Source organism: Ranitomeya variabilis, chromosome 3, assembly GCF_051348905.1.
Source record: "Ranitomeya variabilis isolate aRanVar5 chromosome 3, aRanVar5.hap1, whole genome shotgun sequence".
Classification (NCBI taxonomy): domain Eukaryota; kingdom Metazoa; phylum Chordata; class Amphibia; order Anura; family Dendrobatidae; genus Ranitomeya; species Ranitomeya variabilis.
The window spans coordinates 470,886,479-470,912,006 of NC_135234.1; the positions used below are offsets into that span (position 1 = coordinate 470,886,479).

The window sequence follows — 25,528 nt, forward strand, 5'->3', positions numbered from 1 at the left end:
GGGATATTATATTATATTCTTGTATCCTGGACCCAATAATTTGTATATGATTAATATTATTCTTACTATTGGTCATTTGAATGACAGATCTTTGTTTTGCCCTATTATGGGTGTATCTGTGTTTAGTCGTGTTTGACTCTTTTAATTGTTTTAAACCTTTTTTGTAGCTTGTCAGTAGCGTAGCTACTGGGGGGGCAGAGGTGGCCATCGCCCCGGGCCCTGTCACATGAAGGGGCCCACCGGGAGCCAGGGCAGGGCCACTTCTGTGCTGAGGCAGAACACGGCATAGGAGCAGAGCTGTATAATGTCTTCTCTGGTCTGACAGAGACTCTGCACGCTGCTAGCACAGTGGCCAGCTGCAGAGTCTCCCCCCTGCAGTGAATGGTTTCGCCCCTCTGACCTGATCATGAAGCTTTTCCCTGGCTGCAGTTTTCTTCACTCTGTGCACGCTGGGATTGGCTCAGGCATGCTTTTGCATAATTTGCATTTCACCTAGACACTTCCTGGTCCTTTCCTGCAAACTTTATCAGTGCTGGGGATGGAACTTATTAGGTTTATTAAATTCAGGTATGTCACTGTGATGTGAATGTGAGACCATTGGGGTATTGTGGGGGCTGAAAGTGGGTGAGGGGGGACAGGGTACTGAGGGGGTGGATGTGAGACCATGGGGGTATTGTGGGGGAGGGGAGACAGGGCACTGGGGTGTGAATGTAAGACCATGGGGGTGTTGTGGGGGCTGAAGGTGGGTCAGGGCACTGAGGGGGTGGATGTGAGATGATGGGGGTATTGGGGCTGAAGTGGGGGAGGAGGGGCAGGGCACTGGGGGCTGAATATTATAATGTTTTGTTATGATATTATATGTACTCCATCACATGTAATATTTGCTGTCTGGGGAGGCTGGAGATGGGGGGTTAGGGGGCTTTTGATACGTACCACCTGGGTCTTTATGAGTATTGGTATACGAAGCCCCCATACAGTAACCAAGAGCTGCATCACATTTACAGCACCACTCCAGCATTATTTTTAATTTCACTGCTGGAGCGGTGCTGAAAATCTACGTCCCCTGCCCCCTGTCTGATACTCACCTTCTGGCGTTCTCATCTGTTTTAGTCTCCGCTCGGCTCCGTGTCCTGCAGTTTGTGGCCTTTCCGAGGCTCCAGTGTTTCATGGAGCAGCGCAGAGGTCACTCATCAATGTGAGTCTGTGGGAGCCTCGTTCTGGCCTCCTTCTCACTCTCAGGCTATGTGCACACAGTGCGGATTCACAGCAGTTTTCCATGCGGTGTACAGTACCATGTAAACCTATAGTAAAACAAATCCGCAGTGCACATGGTGCAGAAAATACAGCACGGAGACGCTGCGTTGTATTTTCTGCAGCATGTCAATTCTTTGTGCGGATTCCACAGCGTTTTACACCTGCTCCTGTATAGGAATCCGCAGGTGTAAAAATGCAGGTGAAATCCGGACTAAAAACACAGGAAATCCACGGTAAATCCGCATGTAAAACGCAGCACATTTTACCTGTGGCTTTTGCAAAAACGGTGTGGAAAATTCCGCACACGAATCCGCAACGTGTGCACATAGCCTCATAGTCTTACATTGAGCGCTTGTGACATAGATTTTCACTTCTGGCCTGTCAGAAGCTGCGCTCACAAGTTTGAGCAGCGGCACTGCAGCAGTGCCACAAAATAGTGAAGCCGGAGGAGGAGTAAATGAATGGGGCAGGGGACTTGCGCTTAAAGCACCACTCCAGCGGTGAAAAAAAACCCTGCTAGAGTGGTGCTTTAATAATTTAATAATAAGCAATTTATTACTATAAAGTTGATAAAGGCTTGGAATAAATGTCTGCAGTCACTTTATGTGACTGCAGACTGCCAAATCATGACGGAGCTGTGGGCCCATCATACTGTGTATAAGGGAGCTGCGGGCCCATCATACTGTGTATAAGGGAGCTGCGGGCCCATCATACTGTGTATAAGGAAGCTGTGCACACATCAACTATAAGGGAGCTGCGGGCCCATCATACTGTGTATAAGGAAGCTGTGCACACATCATACTGTGTATACGGGAGCTGCGGGCCCATCATACTGTGTATACGGGCGCTGTGGGCCCATCATACTGTGTATAAGGGAGCTGCGGGCCCATCATACTGTGTATAAGGGAGCTGTGGGCCCATCATACTGTGATAAGGGAGCTGTGGGCCCATCATACTGTATAAGGGAGCTGCGGGCTCATCATACTGTGTATAAGGAAGCTGCAGGCCCATCATACTGTGATAAGGGAGCTGCGGGCCCACCATACTGTGTATAAGGGAGCTGCGGGCCCATCATACTGTGTATAAGGGAGCTGCGGGCCCATCATACTGTGTATAAGGGAGCTGCGGGCCCATCATACTGTGTATAAGGAAGCTGTGCACACATCAACTATAAGGGAGCTGCGGGCCCATCATACTGTGTATAAGGAAGCTGTGCACACATCATACTGTGTATACGGGAGCTGCGGGCCCATCATACTGTGTATACGGGAGCTGTGGGCCCATCATACTGTGTATAAGGGAGCTGTGCACACATCATACTGTGTATACGGGAGCTGCGGGCCCATCATACTGTGTATACGGGAGCTGTGGGCCCATCATACTGTGTATAAGGGAGCTGTGGGCCCATCATACTGTGTATAAGGGAGCTGTGGGCCCATCATACTGTGATAAGGGAGCTGTGGGCCCATCATACTGTATAAGGGAGCTGCGAGCTCATCATACTGTGTATAAGGAAGCTGCAGGCCCATCATACTGTGATAAGGGAGCTGCGGGCCCACCATACTGTGTATAAGGGAGCTGCGGGCCCATCATACTGTGTATAAGGGAGCTGCGGGCCCATCATACTGTGTATAAGGGAGCTGCGGGCCCATCATACTGTGTATAAGGGAGCTGCGGGCCCATCATACTGTGTATAAGGGAGCTGCGGGCCCATCATACTGTGTATAAGGGAGCTGCGGGCCCATCATACTATGTATAAGGGAGCTGCGGGCCCTTCATACTGTGTATGTGTCTTACATTGAGCGCTTGTGACATAGATTTTCACTTCTGGCCTGTCAGAAGCTGCGCTCACAAGTTTGAGCAGCGGCACTGCAGCAGTGCCACAAAATAGTGAAGCCGGAGGATGAGTAAATGAATGGGGCAGGGGACTTGCGCTTAAAGCACCACTCCAGCGGTGAAAAAAAACCCTGCTAGAGTGGTGCTTTAATAATTTAATAATAAGCAATTTATTACTATAAAGTTGATAAAGGCTTGGAATAAATGTCTGCAGTCACTTTATGTGACTGCAGACTGCCAAATCATGACGGAGCTGTGGGCCCATCATACTGTGTATAAGGGAGCTGCGGGCCCATCATACTGTGTATAAGGGAGCTGCGGGCCCATCATACTGTGTATAAGGAAGCTGTGCACACATCAACTATAAGGGAGCTGCGGGCCCATCATACTGTGTATAAGGAAGCTGTGCACACATCATACTGTGTATACGGGAGCTGCGGGCCCATCATACTGTGTATACGGGCGCTGTGGGCCCATCATACTGTGTATAAGGGAGCTGCGGGCCCATCATACTGTGATAAGGGAGCTGTGGGCCCACCATACTGTGTATAAGGGAGCTGCGGGCCCATCATACTGTGTATAAGGGAGCTGCGGGCCCATCATACTGTGCATAAGGGAGCTGCGGGCCAATCATACTGTGTATAAGGGAGCTGCGGGCCCATCATACTGTGTATAAGGGAGCTGCGGGCCCATCATACTGTGTATAAGGGAGCTGCGGGCCCATCATATTGTGTATAAGGGAGCTGCGGGCCCATCATACTGTGTATAAGGAAGCTGCGGGCCCAGCATACTGTGATAAGGGAGCTGTGGGCCCATCATACTGTATAAGGAAGCTGTGGCCCCATCATAATGTGTAAAGGGGAACGGTGAGGGACATCATACTGTTTGACGGAAGCTGCAGGCCCATCATACTGTTTATAAGGGAGCTGTGGACCCACCATACTGTGTATAGGGAACTGTGAAGGCATATTGTGCATATGGGAGCTGTTAGCCCATTACACTGTATATAGGGGAGCTCTGGGGGGCATTATACTTTCTATAGTGGATCTCTGTCAGCATTATTCTGTGCAAGGGGGAGCAGTGAGAACATCATACGGTGTATCGGGGAGTTATAGAATCATCATACTGTGTATAGGGGAGCTGTGGGGGCCTTATACTGTGTATATGGAAGCTTTGAGCTCACCATACTGTGTATAATGGAGCAGTACATGGGGGAACTTAGGGGACATTATTAAATGTAAAGTGGGCACTTAAGCATTACTGTATTGTTATAGGGGCACTCAGAGTATTGCGACCATCAAAGTTGCATATCGTCACAATATGGCGGTAAAATCAATGTTCGTTTTTGTATATAGATTTAGTTTCAATAACAGAGCGGTCATATTCTGAGGTTCCACTATATTCACAATTAGAGTGCGTAACCGTAACTGTAATCAGGGTTAGCTGGTTAGGGGCCCACTCAGATGTTTCGCCCCCCCTAAGTTGAAACCCTAGCTACGCCTCTGTAGCTTGTACTAATAAAGGCTTTATTATTATTATTATTATTATTATTATTATTATTATACCTTTTGGTGATCCCTGTGTGTAGCATGCTCTTTTTCTTTTGGTTTCTTACTACTTCGTACATGCTTCAGGTGACCCCATATTAATTTTTAGCGGTGCTCTCCTTTTTTTCTGTTGTGTAGATTATCCGTACCTTATCCGTCCTTCTATGAGCAGTGTCTTCATCCTTCTTCTGCAAAGGCACCAGCACCGTCACCTTCTCAGAAAAAGGATGAATGCACTGCCCTTAGAAGGACGGATAAGGTACGGATAAGGGTATGAGTCCACGTTCAGGATTGCATCAGGATTTGGTCAGGATTTTTCATCAGTATTTGTAAGCCAAAACCAGGAGTGGAACAATTAGAGGAAAAGTATAATAGAAACATATGCACCACTTCTGTATTTATCACCCACTCCTGGTTTTGGCTTACAGATACTGATGTAAAATCCTGACCAAATCCTGACCGTGGACACATACCCTAATAGTGCAGGACGCAGGTGCGGGATTGTGGCCCGGCAACTGCATGTTACACAGCTCCTATTGGATGTAACATTAATACGTAATGTTGGATAATGCTATTTACCTGCTGTTATGGGGCTCTTCTGCAGGTTAATAGTGATAGAAAGGTGCCCGGCTGCCTTTCTGAAAATTAACTTTCTTCCTCCCGCGGAGCTGCTGGATTTAAATGATACAGTTGTCACTAGTCACCACTTGGTACACACAAAAAGGTAGATGTAAGTGTAAGGGATCTGCAAAGGCCAATGCAGTAGAATGGTGCTATGGAGCAGTTATAGGCAGATGTACCTAATGTCTTTACCCCAGAAGTGGTTCTATTCCGATCCACTGCTGAGTCTCCAGGAATCCCCACAGCCCCGCTCCTCACACAGCAATGAGGGAACTAACACCTTGTAGCCACCACCAGGGGGAGCTCGGTGCACATGAACGCATACAGCTGCCACAGAACCCAATGGAACCTGTAAAATCTGTATGCACTCCCCCTAGTGGTGGCTGCGGGAAGCAGCAGGAGTTCAGAGCGGGGCCTCACAATGGTGTGATAATGCGCCGCTGTTCCACATACATACACACTGGCGGCCTGGCACGGTGACAACACACGACGAAGCCCTGACTGTTCCCGTTGCGTGCACACCGGAGCAGGCAGTGACTGGGGGGCATGGAGCAGCCGCAGCCGCGCACTGATGCAGGGACCACCCCTAGAAGCTCTTCAGTGGTGAGGATCATGGCAGACTGCGGGGGCTCCAGCTGTGCTGCAGGTACCTGGCGGGGCAGGAGGCGGGCATGTGCCGGGAGCCATGGTGGCACTAGTAGCTGGGCCGGGGCTTCTTGTCAGGCAGATGCGGTGTGCGGACATGGGGGATGGCGCCGCTCCACGATATTATATATCACGATACTAGTGATACTGAGGTCAGCTCGCACCACAGGCGCCGACATCCCAGGCTGTCCTGCAGGTTGCCATGGATTCACACACGGATTCCTGCTGCGGTTTTCCATGGACTTCAGTGGTAACAGAACATGTCAGCTTTCCTCATATCACAGGGAAGAATATTGTGGTCTGTTATCGTGACAGACGGCGACTGCGCCTCATACTAGTGGGCGCCATGACGCTGATGCATTGCTTGATGTCCCCAAAGTCCCAGCACTGAGCCTCCAAGACTTTCATAGGGTCTATCCGGGCTTCCATCATGTTTTGTGAGGAAAACCGCACGGAGGCTGTGACCCATAGTGTGAATAGCGCCATACTCAGGGGCGGCCATAGTGTGACCTGCGCAGACGACAGAGGGTAAAGGGGGTCCACATCTACCTACAAAGGTGGGATTGTGCATTACGCTGAGCTATTGGGCTGTAAAAGGCCCTTATATTTTTTGCACAGGGGCTTCTTGTGTCTGTGGCCAAACTGATAACGTCCAGTCTCTGAAAACCCCATTAAAATCAAAGGTGTAATTGCAGGAAACATTGAAACATGCCAGTAATGATCGGACACTGGGGTATGTTCACACATGGCACTTCTGATGCATCAAATAAGAAGCTTTTCACAGTACCAGCGTAAACTAGGAGCTTTCTGAAATCTCATGCACCCGGTTTTTCCTTGTGTAACTTGATCCCTGTTGCGTCTTTGGCAAGACACAGAATATCAATCCTTTCAGTGTTTTTGCATGTTAAATTGTGCATATTGTACACTGTGTTTTTCCTGCCAACGCGCTCTGGTTTTTAGTCCAAGAAAAAATGCAACGTCTGAACATACTCTTGTTTCGAGTTTTTGGGGCTTTTGTGTAAATCCTGCCTCATCTAATGGGGATAGTCAGGAGACGCCATATGTGGAGGAACGGGGTCAGTGGGTGCTCTCGTCTGCTGGCCCGGCTGTCTTTAGCAAGACTGCATGGACCAGGGCTCATACCCCTGAACGCCCGCTCTATCTCCCCGTGGGCAATACACTACACAGACAACACAGGGTTAAGGTAAAACAGTGTGGCAATACTTTATTGAACCACAACACACAATAGCAAACAGAACAATCTCAGCAATTACCCCAAGATGGTTCACATTACAGGGCCTCACCCTTCCGCTGACTCGCCAAGATAATGGTAGATGTTATGTCAGAGCTCCCAGGGTCTCTACTCCATCTGTGTTATGCACGCAGAGAGGAGGTAACGACAAGCGTAGAGCGATATCCTAGAGCAGTCCTGTGTTTTTCAGCCGGGTCCGACAGACCCTCAGCTAAGATCCTGGATAGAGTCCGGCTGGTAGCTCTGTGTTACTTCAGCTCTAATGATGTGATCTGAGGCTTTTTATACCCAAGGCAGATAAGCTATTTTTAGAATTACCCAGTGCCCTTCAGTCCAACATCAAGATAAGGTAAACAATGATGATGTGATTATGTAGTACTACTTGACCATTCAATCTATTTGCACAGTCTTTCTCTCTCTGATTTAGAAGTCACCAAGCTGGTTCCAGGTTTCAATGCGCACTCAGCATATCAGTACACATCAATAAACAAAGATAAACACACAATATGTACAAGTCACTATTACAGACTTACACAGTATGTTAGATAGTATATTAAGATACAATCTGGTTTCTTCACATTGCTCCCCCATCTTAATTAACCAGATATGATAGGCTTCCGGTCATCCTTCTCTACTTGTCGGGACAGTCCATCGGCATTTCCATGATCTTTGCCCTTTTTATGGGAGTCAGAAAAATTATAGGACTGTAAGGCTGGACTCCACCTGAGTAAACGTCCATTGTCCCCAGCAGTCCAATTTAGCCAACTTAAAGGATTATGGTCAGTTATGACTGTGAATTCCTTGCCGTAGAGGTAGGGCTGCAATTTCTTTAAGGCCCAGAATATGGCCAAGCACTCTTTTTCTACTGTGGCGTATGCTTTCTCCCGGTCCAACAATTTCCGGGAAACGTAAGCAACCGGGTGTTCCTGATCATCGACCCCCACTTGACTGAGTACGACTCCCAATCCGGTGTCCGATGCGTCTGTTTGGACAATGAACTGACGGCGGAAGTCAGGAGCAATCAGGACTCGGCTTAGTGCTAGCTGGGTTTTCAACAGGAGGAATGCGGACTCGCACTCTGGGGTCCAGATGAGATTGCGGGCATATCGTTTGGTGGTAAGGTCTGTGAGAGGCTTTGCTACTGTACTGTAATTGGGGATAAACTTTCGATAATAGTTTGCAGTCCCTAGAAAGGCGCGTACCTGCTTATGGTTGGCTGGGCGAGGCCACTGGGTAATGGCTTCTACTTTTGCAGGTTCGGGACAAATGCACCCACTTCCTACCCGATGTCCAAGGTATAGTACCTCGGACATCCCCATTTGGCACTTGTCAGGTCGGATGGTAAGATGGGCATTTGCTACCCTCTGCAGCACCTGTGACACATGTTGAATATGCTCTTCCCAGGTATCGCTGAAGATAGCGATGTCATCCAGGTAGGCTTGGGCATACCCCTGACATCCCTCTAGTAACTGGTCCACCATCCTTTGGAAGGTAGCCGGGGCATTCTTTATCCCAAAGGGCATGCTGGTAAATTCATAGAGGCCAAAAGGGGTGATGAATGCCGACTTCTCTTGAGCCTCCTTTGTGAGTAGGATCTGCCAGTATCCCTTGCTCAAATTGATGGTAGATATGAACCGAGATCCGCCTAATCTGTCTAGTAGTTCATCCACCCGAGGCATGGGGTACGCATCAGTAACGGTGACCTCATTGAGTCGCCTATAGTCCACACAGAAGCAAGTACTAGTCTTTCTTGGGCACCAACACTACACTGGCTGCCCATGGGCTATGGGAAGGAACTATGACCTGACCCCCATTCAACATGTCATCCACTTCGGCCTTCATCATTGCCAACACTGGAGGTGTCACCTGGTAGGCCGGTTGTCTGAGTGGTGTGGCTACCCCAGTGTTGACATGATGCTGGACCAAGGGCGTTCGACCAGGCTGACTCGTGAACAGGGAGCCATATGTTCCATCTGTAGATCTGTTATTTCTTGCTTCTGTGATGGACCAAGCCACTTCCCCAATGGGACATCTGCTACCCCCATTCCTCTTTTGGATTCCACCAATAAGTCCGGGATCTGGTCCAAATCTGGGTCATCTAAATGAGGACAACAAACTACTAAATTGGTAACTTCCCTTTCCTCATAAGCTTTTAGCCTGTTAACATGATAGGTCCTTTCACGAACACCCACTCGAACCAAAGCTACAGTGTAGTCAGTCTCCCCACATTTCCTGGTGATGTGAATGGACCGGCCCACATGGATTGCAGCTTGTTTTTGCGTACTGGAACTAGTACTAGAACTTTCTGTCCACAGGTAAATTCTCGCACTCTGGCAGTACGATTGTAATACCGTCGTTGCCTTTCCTGAGCTATTTCTAAATTCCCAAGGGCTAAGGCCATGAGGCACCTCATCTTCTCCCTAAACTTTTGGACATACTCCAGAATGGTAACCTCTTCTGTGGGAAAAGTGCCCTCCCAACTCTCTCTTACTAGCTCTAACGACCCTCATACTTTTCGTCCATACAGCAATTCAAAAGGAGAAAACTCGGTAGAATCCTGCGGCACCTCCCGGTAGGCAAACAGGAGCTGCTGCAGGTTTTTCTCCCAGTCCCCTCCCTCGGACTCCACATACCGACTAATGAGCTGCTTGAGCGTTCCATTGAAACGCTCACACAGCCCATTAGTTTCGGGGTGGTACGCATGGGGCGGACACCATGTTTCTCCCAGAGGGTCTGAATCAGCTCACTTTGGAACTGGGTCCCCTGGTCTGTTAATACCTCCTGTGGAAACCCTACTTGACTAAAAATGTCCAGTAGAGCTTGAGCCACGTGCTCTGCATCTATGGATGACAGGGCAATGGTCTCTGGATAGCGGGTGGCAAAGTCAACCAGGATGAGGATGAACCTCTTTCCGCTGCAGCTGGGGATAGCTAAAGGACCCACTAAATCGATGGCAACCCTCTGGAACGGTTCACCTGTCAAGGGCATGGATTGGAGCGGGGCACGACAGGGTGCTCCCCCCATCCGTTGACAAACTGGACAAGAGGCTCAGTACTTCCGCACCTCTTGAGCAACCTTTGGCCAACAGAAATTACTCAGTAGTTGAGCCCGGGTTTTTTTCACCCCCATGTGCCCAGCTGCAGGAACGTCGTACCAAGCGCAGGAGTTTGGGCCGATACTGCTGAGGCACCAAGAGCTGATGGACACGGGTCCAGGGTTTCTCTGGGCATGATGCGGGCTTTTCCCTATATAGCAGTCCATTTTCCCATCTATACATCTCTCCCTGATTTGTTTCCCCAGGTCGAGCAGCTGTACTGCGGGCAAATTCTAGGGTGGGGTCTGTGAGTTAGGCTTCCCTAAACTCTTTGCGACCTGTCTCCCCCCAGTCAATGACAAGTCTCGTCAAGTGTACTTACCGCCGTCGGCTCAGAGGGGGTTGATGGGTGCTTGGAGTGTTGGGTATCCTCTGGATGAATGGCAGAAGGATCCACATCAGGGTGTCGCTTGGCTTCAGGTGATGACAATATTGCCTTGCGCTGGCGTGTACTCCAGAGGACAGAGAATGAACTTCAATCCAATATTGCGGCCAGCATGCAGCCAGCGGGTAAGGAAAGGGTGAATCAAACACCCGAAAACCCCGCCCATATGACCCAAAACTGGTCCCGCCAAATTCAGGTGACAAGTTCCCTTTAAACACTGGCACCTCTCTGTAGCGAAGCTGTGTTCTTTTTTGGGGGATTACCATGGGGTTAGGGTCCAATGCTGGCTGTAGGGGTACTGGAACTCCCAACACTGATTCCATAATACAAGCTCTTTCACCACTTGAGGCTCCAGGTCCCAATTCAACCAACAACTCCTGGATTCGGGCTGTAGGTGACTGGGTAGATTCCAGACCGGCACAGGGTCCTGGCTCTGGCAATTCCACTGGGTCCATCTCAGCAGAGTCTTCATCGTCCTCCACAACGTTCTGGGCATCCCAACAAACTAATTCCTTGATCAAATTCGACCGAGTGTCCGTAGCCGGTATTCAATCCGTCTAAGCTGGCACAGCTTCTGTAGTTGTTGTTTCTTGTTACGGCTTTAAATTCACTCTGGTCCTCTTCCCAAGGCCGAGTTGGTGGGGTTGGACATGGTGGTGTCCGAAACCTACTGTGTATGCCTCATCAATGGTCTGCTGGGTCTGTCTGTATGCCTCCCTGGTTGTGAAGCCCTGGACGGTGTCTACAAACACCAGTCCCCTGCAGCTTCCCCGGTTCCGCCGTGCTGAGTAGTGTCCCACTGCTGCCACCAATTGTGGAGGAACGGGGTCAGTGGGTGCTCTCGTCCGCTGGCCCGGCTGTCTTTAGCAAGACTGCATGGACCAGGGCTCATACCCCTGAACGCCCGCTCTATCTCCCGGTGGGCAATACACTACACAGACAACACAGGGTTAAGGTAAAACAGTGTGGCAATACTTTATTGAACCACAACACACAAAAGCAAACAGAACAATCTCAGCAATTACCCCAAGATGGTGCACATTACAGGGCCTCACCCTTCCGCTGACTCGCCAAGATAATGGTAGATGTTATGTCAGAGCTCCCAGGGTCGCTACTCCATCTGTGGTATGCATGCAGAGAGGAGGTAACGACAAGCGTAGAGCGATATCCTAGAGCAGTCCTGTGTTCTTCAGCCGGGTCCGACAGACCCTCGGCTAAGATCCTGGATAGAGTCCGGCTGGTAGCTCTGTTACTTCAGCTCTAATGATGTGATCTCTGAGGCTTTTTATACCCAAGGCAGGTAAGCTATTTTTAGAATTACCCAGTGCCCTTCAGTTCAACATCAAGATAAGGTAAACAATGGTGATGTGATCATGTAGTACTACTTGACCATTCAATCTATTTGCACAGTCTTTCTCTCTCTGATTTAGAAGTCACCAAGCTGGTTCCAGGTTTCAATGCGCACTTAGCATATCAGTACACATCAATAAACAAAGATAAGCACACACTATGTACAAGTCACTATTACAGACTTAAGGTACCGTCACACATTGAAATTTTCATCGCTGCGACGGCACGATCCGTGACGTCGCAGCGATCGTATGAATATCGCTCCAGCGTCGTAGACTGCGGTCACACGTTGCAATCACGGCGCTGGAGCGATGCCGAAGTCCCCGGGTAACCAGGGTAAACATCGGGTAACTAAGCGCAGGGCCGCGCTTAGTAACCCGATGTTTACCCTGGTTACCAGCGTAAACGTAAAAAAACAAACAGTACATACTCACCCGTCGGTGTCCTTCAGGTCCCTTGCCGTCTGCTTCCTGCTCTGAGTGCAGCCGTACAGTGAGAGCAGATCGCAGCACCGCTGTGATCTGCTCTCACTTTCCGGCCGGCACTCAGAGCAGGAAGCAGACGGCAAGGGACCTGAAGGACACCGACGGGTGAGCATGTACGGTTTGTTTTTTTACGTTTACGCTTGTAACCAGGGTAAACATCGGGTTACTAAGCGCGGCCCTGCGCTTAGTTACCCGATGTTTACCCTGGTTACAAGCGAAGACATCGCTGGATCGCTGTCACACACAACGATCCAGCGATGTCAGCGGGTGATCAAGCGACGAAAGAAAGTTCCATACGATCTGCTACGACGTACGATTCTCAGCAGGATCCCTGATCGCTGCTGCGTGTCAGACACTGCGATATCGTAACGATATCGCTAGAACGTCACGAATCGTAACGTCGTAGCGATGGAAATTTCAATGTGTGACGGTACCCTTACACAGTATGTTAGATAGTATATCAGTTGGCAAGTCTGTCTTCTTGACCCACCAGCTATAAATACTTAAATTCACAAGCCAATGTGCAGATAAAAAGTCAGTTCCTTTTGGTTTACAAAAACATGGGTGTCTAGGAAATTAAGATACAATCTGGTTTCTTCACACCATACTTATAAGAAAAGAACGTAGTGTAAACGTTCGTAATCTTTTGGGGGATCAGTCAGGAGCCTCAGATGTATAACAAAAACAAAGCATCCCTCTACAGACCTGTCTCTAATCTCACATTCATCACTAAACTCCTGGAACGCCTGGTCCACTCCCGTCTATTCCGCTATCTCTCAGATCACTCTCTTCTCTTTACAATCCAGTTTCCGCTCTTTACACTCTACTGAAACTGCCCTCACTAAGGTCTCTAATGGTCTTCTAACAACTAAGTCTTATTGTCACTACTCCCTGCTGTTTCTCCTGGATCTCTCTGCTGTATTCAACACTGTGGATCATCAGCTCCCCCTCACTATGCTCCGCTCCATCAGCCTCAAGGACACCGTTCTCTCCTGGTTCTCCTCCTACTTCTCTGACTCCTCCTTCATTGTATCTTTTGCTGGCTCTTACTCCTAATTTTCCCTTTACTATCAGGGTTCCTCAGAGCTCAGTCCTAGGCCTCCTCCTCTTCTCTCTATACACCGCCACTATTGGACAAACCATCAGCTGATTTGGTTTCAAGTACCATCTCTAGGCTGATGACACCCAATTATACATACACATAGTCTCCTGACATCACCCCCACCTGAATACAAAATACTAGGGATTGTCTGTCCGCTGTCTCGAACATCATGTCCTCCCTCTATCTGAAGCGGAATCTATCTCATGTTTCTTCCTTCGACTAACCTACGTATATCCGATATTGCAATTTCCTTGGTTGGTTCAACCATAGCTCCAAAGCAGTACGCTCTGACACAGTGGATATTGGGCACAGAACTTTCCTTTATTTCTTAAATCCAGTTACTCACTCATGTTACCTGCATCTTAAAAACTTCGACAGAATACAATACAAACTTTTCTCTCATCAAAGCTCTCCACAGTTCTGCACCATTCTACATCTCCACTCTGATCTCTGTCTATCACCCTACCTATGCTCTCTGCTCCACAACTGATCTAAGACTATGATCCTCCATAATCCGAACATCCCAATACTTCTCTTGTGCTGTGCTTATTTTCAGGAATGTATTACGCCAGACACTCTGACTAAGGCCAGAGTCACACTAAACGTATGAAAAATTGGTCCGAGTCTCCCTGCCGAGAGTCGCACCAGTGTAATGTGAGTGTCACGCGAGTACAATCTGATTTTCCACACCTAGCATCCGAATGCAGTGCAATTGCAATGCGATTTTAATATGAACTTTTACATACAGCAATTCTCTGTCATTTACACATCGTTTTTAGAGGAAATATTTGTCAAAGCACATTATATATATATATATATATATATATATATATATATATATATATATATATATCTATAAGCCAGCAATCCATGTGCCGCGTACAATGATATCACAGCTTGACGGGTTGGAATAGAATAGACATATCCGCATAGAATACATAGATATATAGATGTCAGTGACATATATATATATATATATATATATATATATATATATATATATATATATATATATATATATATATATATATATATATATATATATATATATATATATATATATATACTAGATTGTGGCCCGATTCTAACGCATCGGGTATTCTAGAATATGTATGTCCCCGTAGTATATGGACAATGATGATTCCAGAATTCGCGGCAGACTGTGCCCGTCGTGTTCTATTGGATTCAGGTCTGGACTCATTGCTGGCCACCTTAGAAGTCTCCAGTGCTTTCTCTCAAACCATTTTCTAGTGCTTTTTGAAGTTTGTTTTGGGTCATTGTCCTGCTGGAAGACCCATTACCTCTGAGGGAGACCCAGCTTTCTCACACTGGGCCCTACATTATGCTGCAAAATTTGTTGGTAGTCTTCAGACTTCATAAAGCCATGCACACGGTCAAGCAGTCCAGTGCCAGAGGCAGCAAAGCAACCCCAAAACATCAGGGAACCTCCGCCATGTTTGACTGTAGGGACCGTGTTCTTTTCTTTCAATGCCTCTTTCTTTCTCCTGTAAACTCTATGTTGATGCCTTTGCCCAAAAAGCTCTACTTTTGTCTCATCTGACCAGAGAACATTCTTCCAAAACGTTTTAGGCTTTTTCAGGTAAGTTTTGGCAAACTCCAGCCTGGCTTTTTTATGTCTCGGGGTAAGAAGTGGGGTCTTCCTGGGTCTCCTACCATACAGTCCCTTTTCATTCAGATGCCGACGGATAGTACGGGTTGACACTGTTGTACCCTCGGACTGCAGGGCAGCTTGAACTTGTTTGGATGTTAGTCGAGGTTCTTTATCCAACATCCGCACAATCTTGTGCTTAAATCTCTTGTCAATTTTTCTTTTCCGTACACATCTAGGGAGGTCAGCCACAGTGCCATGGGCTTTAAACTTCTTGATGACACTGCGCACGGTAGACACAGGAACATTCAGGTCTTTGGAGATGGACTTGTAGCCTTGAGATTGCTCATGCTTCCTCACAATTTGGTTTCTCAAGTCCTCAGACAGTTCTTTGGTCTTCTTTCTTTTCTCCATGCTCAATGTGGTACACACAAGGACACAGGACAGAGGTTGAGTCAACTTTAATCCATGTTAACTGGCTGCAAGTGTGATTTAGTTATTGCCAACACCTGTTAGGTGCCACAGGTAAGTTACAGGTGCTGTTAATTACACAAATTAGAGAAGCATCACATGATTTTTCGAACAGTGCCAATACTTTTGTCCACCCCCTTTTTATGTTTGGTGTGGAATTATATCCAATTTGGCTTTAGAACAATTCTTTTTGTGTTTTTTTTCATTTAAGACAAATTAAATGAAGATAATAATACCAAAGAATTTGTGTTTGCAATCATTTTCAGGAAGAAACTGAGTATTATCTGACAGAATTGCAGGGGTGTGAATACTTTTGGCCATGACTGTGTATATATATATATATATATATATATATATATATATATATATACCAGCAGAGGGACAGCCGACGGCTGGGAGCCGATGTTTATAGCCTGGGAAGGGGGTAATATCTGTGGAGCTTCCCAGGCTATTAATATCACAACTGTATACTTTACTGGCTATTAAAGGGGGGACCCTAAAAAAAAATGATATAGGGTCCCCCTATAATTAATAACCAGAATTAATTAATATTTTTAATAGCCTAGGAAGTGGCCATGGATACTGGCCCACCCAGGCTAAAAACATCAGCTCTCAGCCACTCCAGAAAGGTGCATCTCTAAGATGTGCCAATTCTGGCACTTAGCTTCGCTCTTCCCATTTGCCCTGTAGTGGTGGCAAGTGGGGTGATAGTTGGGGGGGGGGGTTGATGTCACCTTTGTATTGTCAGGTGACATCAAGCCCCAAGGTTACTACTGGAGAGGCGTCAAAAGACGCCCCCTTTATTAATCCCATAGTCATGTTATATAAAAACACAGACACCCAGAATATAGTCTTTAATTGAAAGAATGACACAGACTCCTTTAATAATCTTAATTAAACCATACTAACGACCTCGCCCATTCCCCGATGCCCTCGTCATCTGTAAAAGAGTTTGAAAAAAGCAAACAACAATATTTCTCACCTTTCCGCAGAGATGCTGCTAATCCATTTGTCTCACGACGGGTCTTGCTCTGCTACATCTAGATGGCAGGCTGCATGGTTGCATGATGCCACCACCCCTCATTAGAGACCCCATTTTACAAATCACACCTCTTTATTCATCTAGGTGCAGTGAGCATGTGGACAACACCTGTGCCTCAGAGAGATTTATACCATTGGGGGGGGTAAAGAAAATATAATTACATTTTTACTACTAAATGTTGTTTTAGCCCCAAGTTTTTAACTTTTATTAGGCTAAGGGGAAAAAATGAGCCTCACAATTTGTTTTGTAATTTCTCCTGATTACACCAATACCCCACATATAAGGGGAAAGCATGTCATAGTACAGATTAGGCTGTTATGGTTTGCAGGTGTCATGACCCACTAGAAGAGCCTCTGAGGTGCCAGAACAGCAGAACCCCACCACCTCCATAAGTGACCCGATTTTAAAAACTACATCTCAATGAATGTATCTAGAGGTCCAGCGATTTTGACAGTGCTGGTGTATTACACAACCTTATACCAATGGGCAGTGAAGAAAAAATATTTGCATTTTTTACCACCAAAATTTTGTTTTAGCCCCAGATTTTACATTTTCACACAGGAAAAATTGGTAGTAATGGCACCAAAATTTGTTCCACAATTTCTGCTAAACGTGGCAATACCCCATATGTATGAACCAAACCATCCAAAACTACTGGACAGACAAAGGAATGTATAACAATAAATACTTTATAATACAAAAATTCAAGCAAAATTTTCAAAAATTGATGAGGATGCCTCCTGTCAAATTAAACAGGTCTGGTTCAAAATCTACACATGGTACCAATGAAATCAATCACTGCAAAAAACCCTAAAGGTAATGTAGCTCCTAAAATTCTTTGGGCCAGAAGTACAATTGTCATTACTATATTATATTTCTAAAGTGTTCACGTGCAAATAAATGAGTATAGACAATATTATTATTTATTTATATAGCACCATTAATTCCATGGTGTTGTACATGAGAAAGGGGTTACGTACAGAGTTATAGATATTGTTTACAGTAAACAAATTTACAATGACAGACTGGTACAGAGGGGAGAGGACCCGTGTCCTTGCGGACTTACATTCTACGGGGTAATGGGGAGGAGAAAGAAGGTCGGGGGAGCAGCAGCTCTAGTGATGGTGAGGCGGCAGCTCGGGTGGTGGTGAGGCGGCAGAATGGTTATTGCAGGTTGTAGGCTTTCCTGAAGAGACGGGTTTTCAGGTTCCGTCTGAAGGATCCGAGGGTGGTGGATAATCGGATGTGTTGAGGTGTGGAATTTCAGAGGATGGGGGATATTCAGGAGAAATCTTGGAGGCGATTGTGTGAGGAACGAGTAAGTGTGGAGGAGAGTAGGAGGTCTTGGGAGGATCGAAGATTACATGAGGGAAGATATTGGGAGATTAGTTCAGAGATATAGGGAGGGGACAGGTTGTGGATGGCTTTGTAGATCAGTGTTAGTAGTTTGAGTTTGAACTGGATTCGTTGGGGAATTGGGAGCCAGTGGAGGGATTTGCAGAGGGGAGAAACAGGTGAGAAGAGAGGTGGATTAGCCAGGCAGCAGAGTTGAGGACAGACTGGAGTTGTGCAAGAAAGTTAGCGGGGAGGCCACAGAGGAGGGTGTTGCAGTAGTCGAGGTGGGAGATGATGAGGGCATGCACAAGAGTTTTAGTAGATTGTGGGCTGAGGAAGGGACGGATTCTGGCAATATGATGACCCCTAGATGTAAAGCTGCAAAGTGCCTGAGTGCATGTAAACATTACCAGTCTATAAGGGCAATAGGATCAAATAAAGTGCTAAATTATCCTTACCAAGGTGGAGAGCCGGAACCAGACCTGCTTGCTACCCCATGGACTAATATGTATAAACTAGATGGTGGCCCGATTCTAATGTATCGGGTATTCTAGAATATGTAGGTAGTATATAGCACAGGCTACGTACTATATTGCACAGTGACGTAGTATATAACACAACCAACATAGTATATAGCATAACTACGTAGTATATAACATAGCCACGTAGTGTATTGCACAGGCACGTAGTATATTGGTCAGCCACGTAGTATATAGCAGAGCCACGTAGTATATAACATAGCCACGTAGTATATTGTAGAGCCACGTAGTATATTGCACAGCCACGTAGTATGTAACAGTCACGTAGTGTATTGCACAGCTACGTAGTGTATTGCACAGCTATGCAGTATATCGGTCAGCGACGTAGTATATAGCAGAGCCACGTAGTATATAACATAGCCACGTAGTATATTGTAGAGGGACGTAGTATATTGCATAGCTACGTAGTATATTGCACAGCCACGTAGTATATAACAGAGCCACGTAGTATATTGCGCAGTCGACGTAGTATATAACAGAACTGACGTAGTATATAACATAGCTACGTAGTATATAACATAGCCACGTAGTGTATTGCACAGGCACATAGTATATTGGTCAGCCACGTATTATATAGCAGAGCCACGTAGTATATAACATAGCCACGTAGTATATTGTAGGGCCACGTAGTATATAACAGTCACGTAGTATATTGCACAGCCACGTAGTATATAACACAGTCACGTAGTGTATTGCACAGCTACGTAGTGTATTGCACAGCTATGCAGTATATTGGTCAGTGACGTAGTATATAGCAGAGCCATGTAGTATATAACATAGCCACGTAGTATATTGTAGAGGGACATAGTATATTGCATAGCTACATAGTATATTGCACAGCCATGTAGTATATAACAGAGCCACGTAGTATATTGCACAGTCAACGTAGTATATAACAGAACCGACACAGCCACATAGTATATTGCACAGCTACTTAGTATATAGCACAGAGCAAGTAGTATATTGCACAGCCACGTAGTATATTGGACAGTCACATTGTATATTGCCCAGCTACATAGTATATAGCACAGAGATGTAGTATATAACAGAGCCCACGCAGTATGTAACACAGCCCACGTAGTATATAGCAATGCGGGCACTATATGCGTGGTTAAAAAAGACTTAAAATAAAAAATAAACATATACTCACCTTCCGAAGGCCCCTTGAAGTCCTGGCGCCTGTGTGCGGTGCACTCGGCAGCTTCCGGTCCCAGGGTTGGTATGAGCGCAGGACCTGTGATGACGTCGCCGTCACATGCCGTGACGTCATGACAGGTCCTTCTCGCATAGCATCCTTGGCACCGGAACCTGCCGCTTGCACTGCCGAGGACAGCGAGCGACGTTGGATGGTGAGAATAACCTTTTTTTTTTTTTTTATTATTATTATTTGTAACATTAGATCTTTTGAAAAATTTGGTCACACAGGGTTAATAGCTGCGTGAACGGAGTGCGTTACACCGCGGTCTGTTAACGCTGGCATTAACCCTGTGTGAGCGCTCAGCGCTGACTACAGGGCAGTAAAGCAGCGTCCATTTCGCTGCCAGACTATGGCCGTCGCTGATTGGTTGTGGCAATGGTCGTGGGCGTTTTGCCACGACCAATCAGCGATTGGATTTCCATGACAGACAGAGGCCGCGACCAATGAATATCCGTGACAGACAGACAGAAAGACAGAAGTGACCCTTAGACAGTTATATAGTAGATACCCTATATGTGGCTGTACAGTACTGCTTAGCCATATGGCGAGACTCAGGAGGGAGGAAGCGCTATTTGACTCTTAAAGAACACATTTTTGTACAATAGTTTGCAGACTCCATATGCAGAGCCCCTAAGTGCGAGAAGACCAGAATCCCCCCTCAAGTGACCACATTTTGGAAACTATGCCCCTATATCTAGAGGTGTAGTGAAGATTTTGGGGGAAGCCATAGCGCTTTCTCAGAGCCTTTGTGCTACCGATAATGTAGAAGCACCCCCTATTTCCATTGACAAATGACGAACCCGAGTGGAGCTTTTTTTTTTGTGGAGTAAGTTGAATCTTTTATTGGGTACATTTTGCAAAACATTTTGGATCACATTTTTCTTGTGCTCTACGCAGAGCACTTCGGGGTTTCCATCTAAATCTCTGAATGACGTGATTCATATGAAACCCCCGAGGGATCCATTCACTATAATGAGGCAGCAGTGTTAGGCTGGAGTCACACACAATGTATAAATATACGGTCTATTTTGTACGGACCAAATACGCAGAAATGTTCCCTGAACAGTTATACATATGCCATACGTTGGCAAGGTGTGGCTACGTATTTTGCACATGTAAAGCTCCATATGGCATCCGTGCTGGCTTGCAAAATTGACATAGAATGGATCCATGGGCTCAAATATTCGTGAAAACATATATACAGTCTATATATATATATATATATATATATATATATATATATGTATATACTGTACATAGAATGGATCCATGGGCTCAAATATTCGTGAAACATTATATATATATATATATATATATATATATATATATATATAACCAGTGAGACATATATATATATATTTATATTTCATACAGAGCTAGATAGCAGAAAAGCCGGTAATATATATACAGTCTATATATATATATATATATATATATATATATATATATATATATATATATATATATATATATATACTGTACATAGAATGGATCCATGGGCTCAAATATTCGTGAAACATTTTATATATATATATATATATATATATATATATATATAATCAGTGAGACATATATATATTTATATTTCATACAGAGCTAGATAGCAGAAAAGCCGGTAATATATATACAGCCTATATATATATATATATATATATATATATATATATATATATATATATATACTGTACATAGAATGGATCCATGGGCTCAAATATTCGTGAAACATTATATATATATATATATATATATATATATATATATATATATATATATATATATATATAATCAGTGAGACATATATATATTTATATTTCATACAGAGCTAGATAGCAGAAAAGCCGGTAATTCAATTGCCGGCTCTTGCTATCTCCTTACCAAACCCGACAGGATGTTTTTAGCCAGGGGGGCCAATAACCATGGTCCCTCTCTAGGCTATTAATATCTGCCCTCAGTCACTGGCTTTCCCACTCTGGAGGAGAAAATTGCGCGGGAGGCCACTCCATTTTTTTCCGTGATTTAACCCTTTATTTTAACACCTAGAGCTCCCAATTTTTGCACATACACACTGCTAGCATTATTGGTGAGGAATATGTAAAAATATAACGGATATGAAATTGTTTACTGTATGTAAACCAAGTCTCATATCCTGTCGGGTTTGATAAGGCGATAGCAAAAGTCGGCAATTGAATTACTGGCTTTTCTGCTATCTAGCTTTGTATTAAATATGTATATAGCTCCCTATACTATGAGTAGACATTAATTTTATCTATTCTATTCTAACCTGTCAGTGTGATGTTACTGTACACCGCACTGAATTTCCGGCTTTTCTATAGAACACTGGTGCGTATTTCTCCCAAGTCAAACGCATGGTCCGTGTGTAATCCGTAGACTTTCATTGGCGTATTTTTGGAGGAATACGCTGACAAACGCAGCATGCTGCGATTTTCTCAGCCCGTATAATACGGCCGAGAAATATACGGCTGATGGAAGCTGCCCCATAGAGAAACATTAGTCCGTGTGCAATGCATTGTTTTTACGCCTCTCCCTCGTCCATATTCCTCTGTAGTGTGCCTTACTCTGCACTATGTCTGGCTTCTGTTCAGCGGTATCCTTCTTTTCTGACATACACAAAACAGTGGCCGACCACACTTTTGTGCCAGCTTTAATAGACGGACACCGCCAGATCACAGGTCAGAGAGAGTAGAAAGTAACTTTATCTGCATCATAAAAGGAAATAGTCCTTTGTGGGTTCTGTCTACATCAAGTGTTTAAGTATTAAAATGGAGACCCTGCTGTAAGTGCTGCGTAGAGCGCAGGATACATGTGAGCCGAGCCTTACTGTAATTTTTGGGAGGCAGAATAAATCAACAGCAGGTCAAGAATTGGTTTTATTTATTTTTTACACTGTTCCTTGTGGCGGTTTAAGTGATTTAGATGGCTTAATTCTTCAGATACGTGCGATTACAGTGACACTAGATTTATATAGTTTTTTTTATGTTTGGTACACACTGAAAAAAAGCAGTTTTTTTATCCAAAAAAGTTTTTGCATCATCATATTCAGGGAGCTGTCTTTTTTTTTTTAGATTTCTGCTGACAATCATGTGAGAGCTTGTTTTTGGCAGGACAAGTTGACGCTTTTATTGGTACCATTTTCGGGCACATGACATTTTTTGAGGCAAAATTAACAAAAACTAGCAATACAGGAATTGGTTTTTTTATGCTGTTCTTTTGGTGTTAAAAGTGATAAGGCAGCTTTATTATTTGGGTCAGTGCGATTACAGCGATATCACATTTATATAATTTTTTTATGTTTTGCTTCTTTCACACAATGAAAACATTTTTTTAGAAAAAATAATTGTTTTTGCATCACAGTATTCTGAGAGCTATAACTTTTTTAATTTCTCCACTGACGGAACTGTATTGTGGCTTGTCTTTTGCGGGACAAGATTATGTTTTTAGCAATATCATTTTTATTTAGAATCAACTTTTTGATCATTTATTCCACTTTTTGTTTTCGGCGGTGTGATGAAAAAGCATAGTTTTTTGCCAAGTTTTTTTTTATTATTTTTTTACGGTGTTCACCGAAGGGGTTAACTAGTGGGACATTTATTTTATTTTATTTTTTTACTTAGTCCGCAAGAAAACAGACATGTGAATAGACCCATAGACTAATGGGTACGTGTTCTATCGTGTACGTGTTAAAAAAATATGTATGGAGCACATACGTGAAATACAGACATCTGAATGCAGACATCTGAATGAGATCTGAGAGGAACGAGAGGTCTGCATCATAATCAACTGAGCGGAGAATGGCTCCATCATGGTACTGTATATAAGGATGTAACTGCCAGAAAGTCCTCAGTATACTACACTTCTGTTTAGTTATCAGTCTACTGTAAATGCAGAGCTAAATGTCCACAGTCTGGTAATTTCTGCTGCTTGTCAGTCCCCAGTCTGGTGTAGCCAACCACTGCCACGGTTTTTAGCCTTAGATGTGTAATTTGTGTAATATTTTTGCTTTACCATAACAAAGTCAGCCTTAGTTACTCCCTTCTGCTCAAACACTGACTTTCCACCAGTGCCCAGCTCTTGTTTAAAATTGCTACAGCGTTTGTGTCATGATGACTACAGCCAGGGCCGTATTTAGAGTTTCTGCTGCCCTAGGCACTTTTAGTGCTGCCTCCCCCTTTGGTGAGTATGACACTATCGGCAGTGACTTTGGCAAGAATCGCTGATGTGAAAGTCGCCTTTTGCAGCAGATCCGGCAGTTTTTCTGCATCTGCCGCATAACGGATCACTTACGGCAACACTGCGTTCGGCCTCATTCATTCCCTATAGGATTTGCGGCACTTGCCATGATCTGGCAAATGTGGTACCATACCTCCCAACTTTTGAAGAAGGGAAGGAGGTATAAAGTTTGCGGCGCGGCAAATTTTAGGCCACGCCTCTGACCACACCCATTTCACAACTAGTCACACCCATATCCACGTCCCAACCACAGCCATTTAGCACTGCTGATCACACTGTTTTATATACAATAATTATAAACCAAAAAATATGGCCACACAGTGCTCCATACTGTATAATGGCCACACATGATGCTCCATACTGTATAATGCCCACACATGATGCTCAATACTGTATAACGGCCACCACACATGATGCTCCATACTGTATAATGGCCACACACAGTTCTCCATACTGTATAATGGCCACACAGTGCTGCATACTGTATAATGGCCACACATGATGCTCAATACTGTATAATGGCCACACATGATGCTCCATAGTGTTTTATGGCCACACATGATGCTCCATAGTGTATAATGGCCACACAGTGCTCCATACTGTATAACGGCCACACACAGTTCTCCATACTGTATAATGATCCCGCATGATGCTCAATACTGTATAATGGCCACACATGATTCTCCATACTGTATAATGACCACACATGATGCTCCATACTGTATAATAGCCATTGGCCACACATGATGCTCCATACTGTATAACGGCCACACATGATGCTCCATACTGTATAACGGCCACACATGATGCTCAATACTGTATAATGACCCCCCCCCCCTCCTGTATGCATGGCTCATCTCCCTCCCATCCCATATACATGGCTCATTTCCCCCTCCTGTATGCATGGCTCATATTCCCCCTCCTGTATGCATGGCTCATATTCCCCCTCCTGTATGCATGGCTCATATCCCCCCCCTGTATGCATGGCTCATATTCCCCCTCCTGTATGCATGGCTCATATTCCCCCCTGAATGCATCGCTCATATTCCCCCCCCCCCTGAATGCATGGCTCATATTCCCCCCTGAATGCATGGCTCATTTTCCCCCTCCTGTATGCATGGCTCATATTCCCCCTCCCGTATGCATGGCTCATATTCCCCCTCCTGTATGCATGGCTCATATTCCCCCCTGAATGCATCGCTCATATTCCCCCCCCTGAATGCATGGCTCATATTCCTCCCTGAATGCATGGCTCATTTTCCCCCTCCTGTATGCATGGCTCATATTCCCACTCCCGTATGCATGGCTCATATCCCCCCCCCTGTATGCATGGCTCATATTCCCCCCCGTATGCATGGCTCATATCCCCCCCTGAATGCATGGCTCATATTTCCCCTCCTGTATGCATGGCTCATATTCCCCCCCCTGAATGCGTGGCTCATATCCCCCCCTGAATGCATGGCTCATATTCCCCCCCCCCTGAATGCATGGCTCATATTCCCCCCCTGAATGCAT

General features: G+C 45.3%; 1 protein-coding gene across 5 annotated transcripts in view; it reads left to right on the forward strand.

Annotated features, from left to right (window-relative positions):
* The first annotated feature begins 519 nt into the window (after positions 1–519).
* GPR45 (G protein-coupled receptor 45) overlaps positions 520–25,528 on the forward strand; it is a 141,299-nt gene continuing 116,290 nt past the window's right edge. For 4 of the 5 annotated variants that reach the window (XR_013223930.1, XM_077296664.1, XM_077296666.1 and 1 more), the window contains exon 1: positions 5,648–5,904. The gene's annotated coding sequence lies outside the window, so the exon portion shown is untranslated. Of the gene's footprint in view, positions 568–5,647; positions 5,905–25,528 lie in introns of those variants that run through there. The other variant, XM_077296667.1, reaches the window with a different exon arrangement.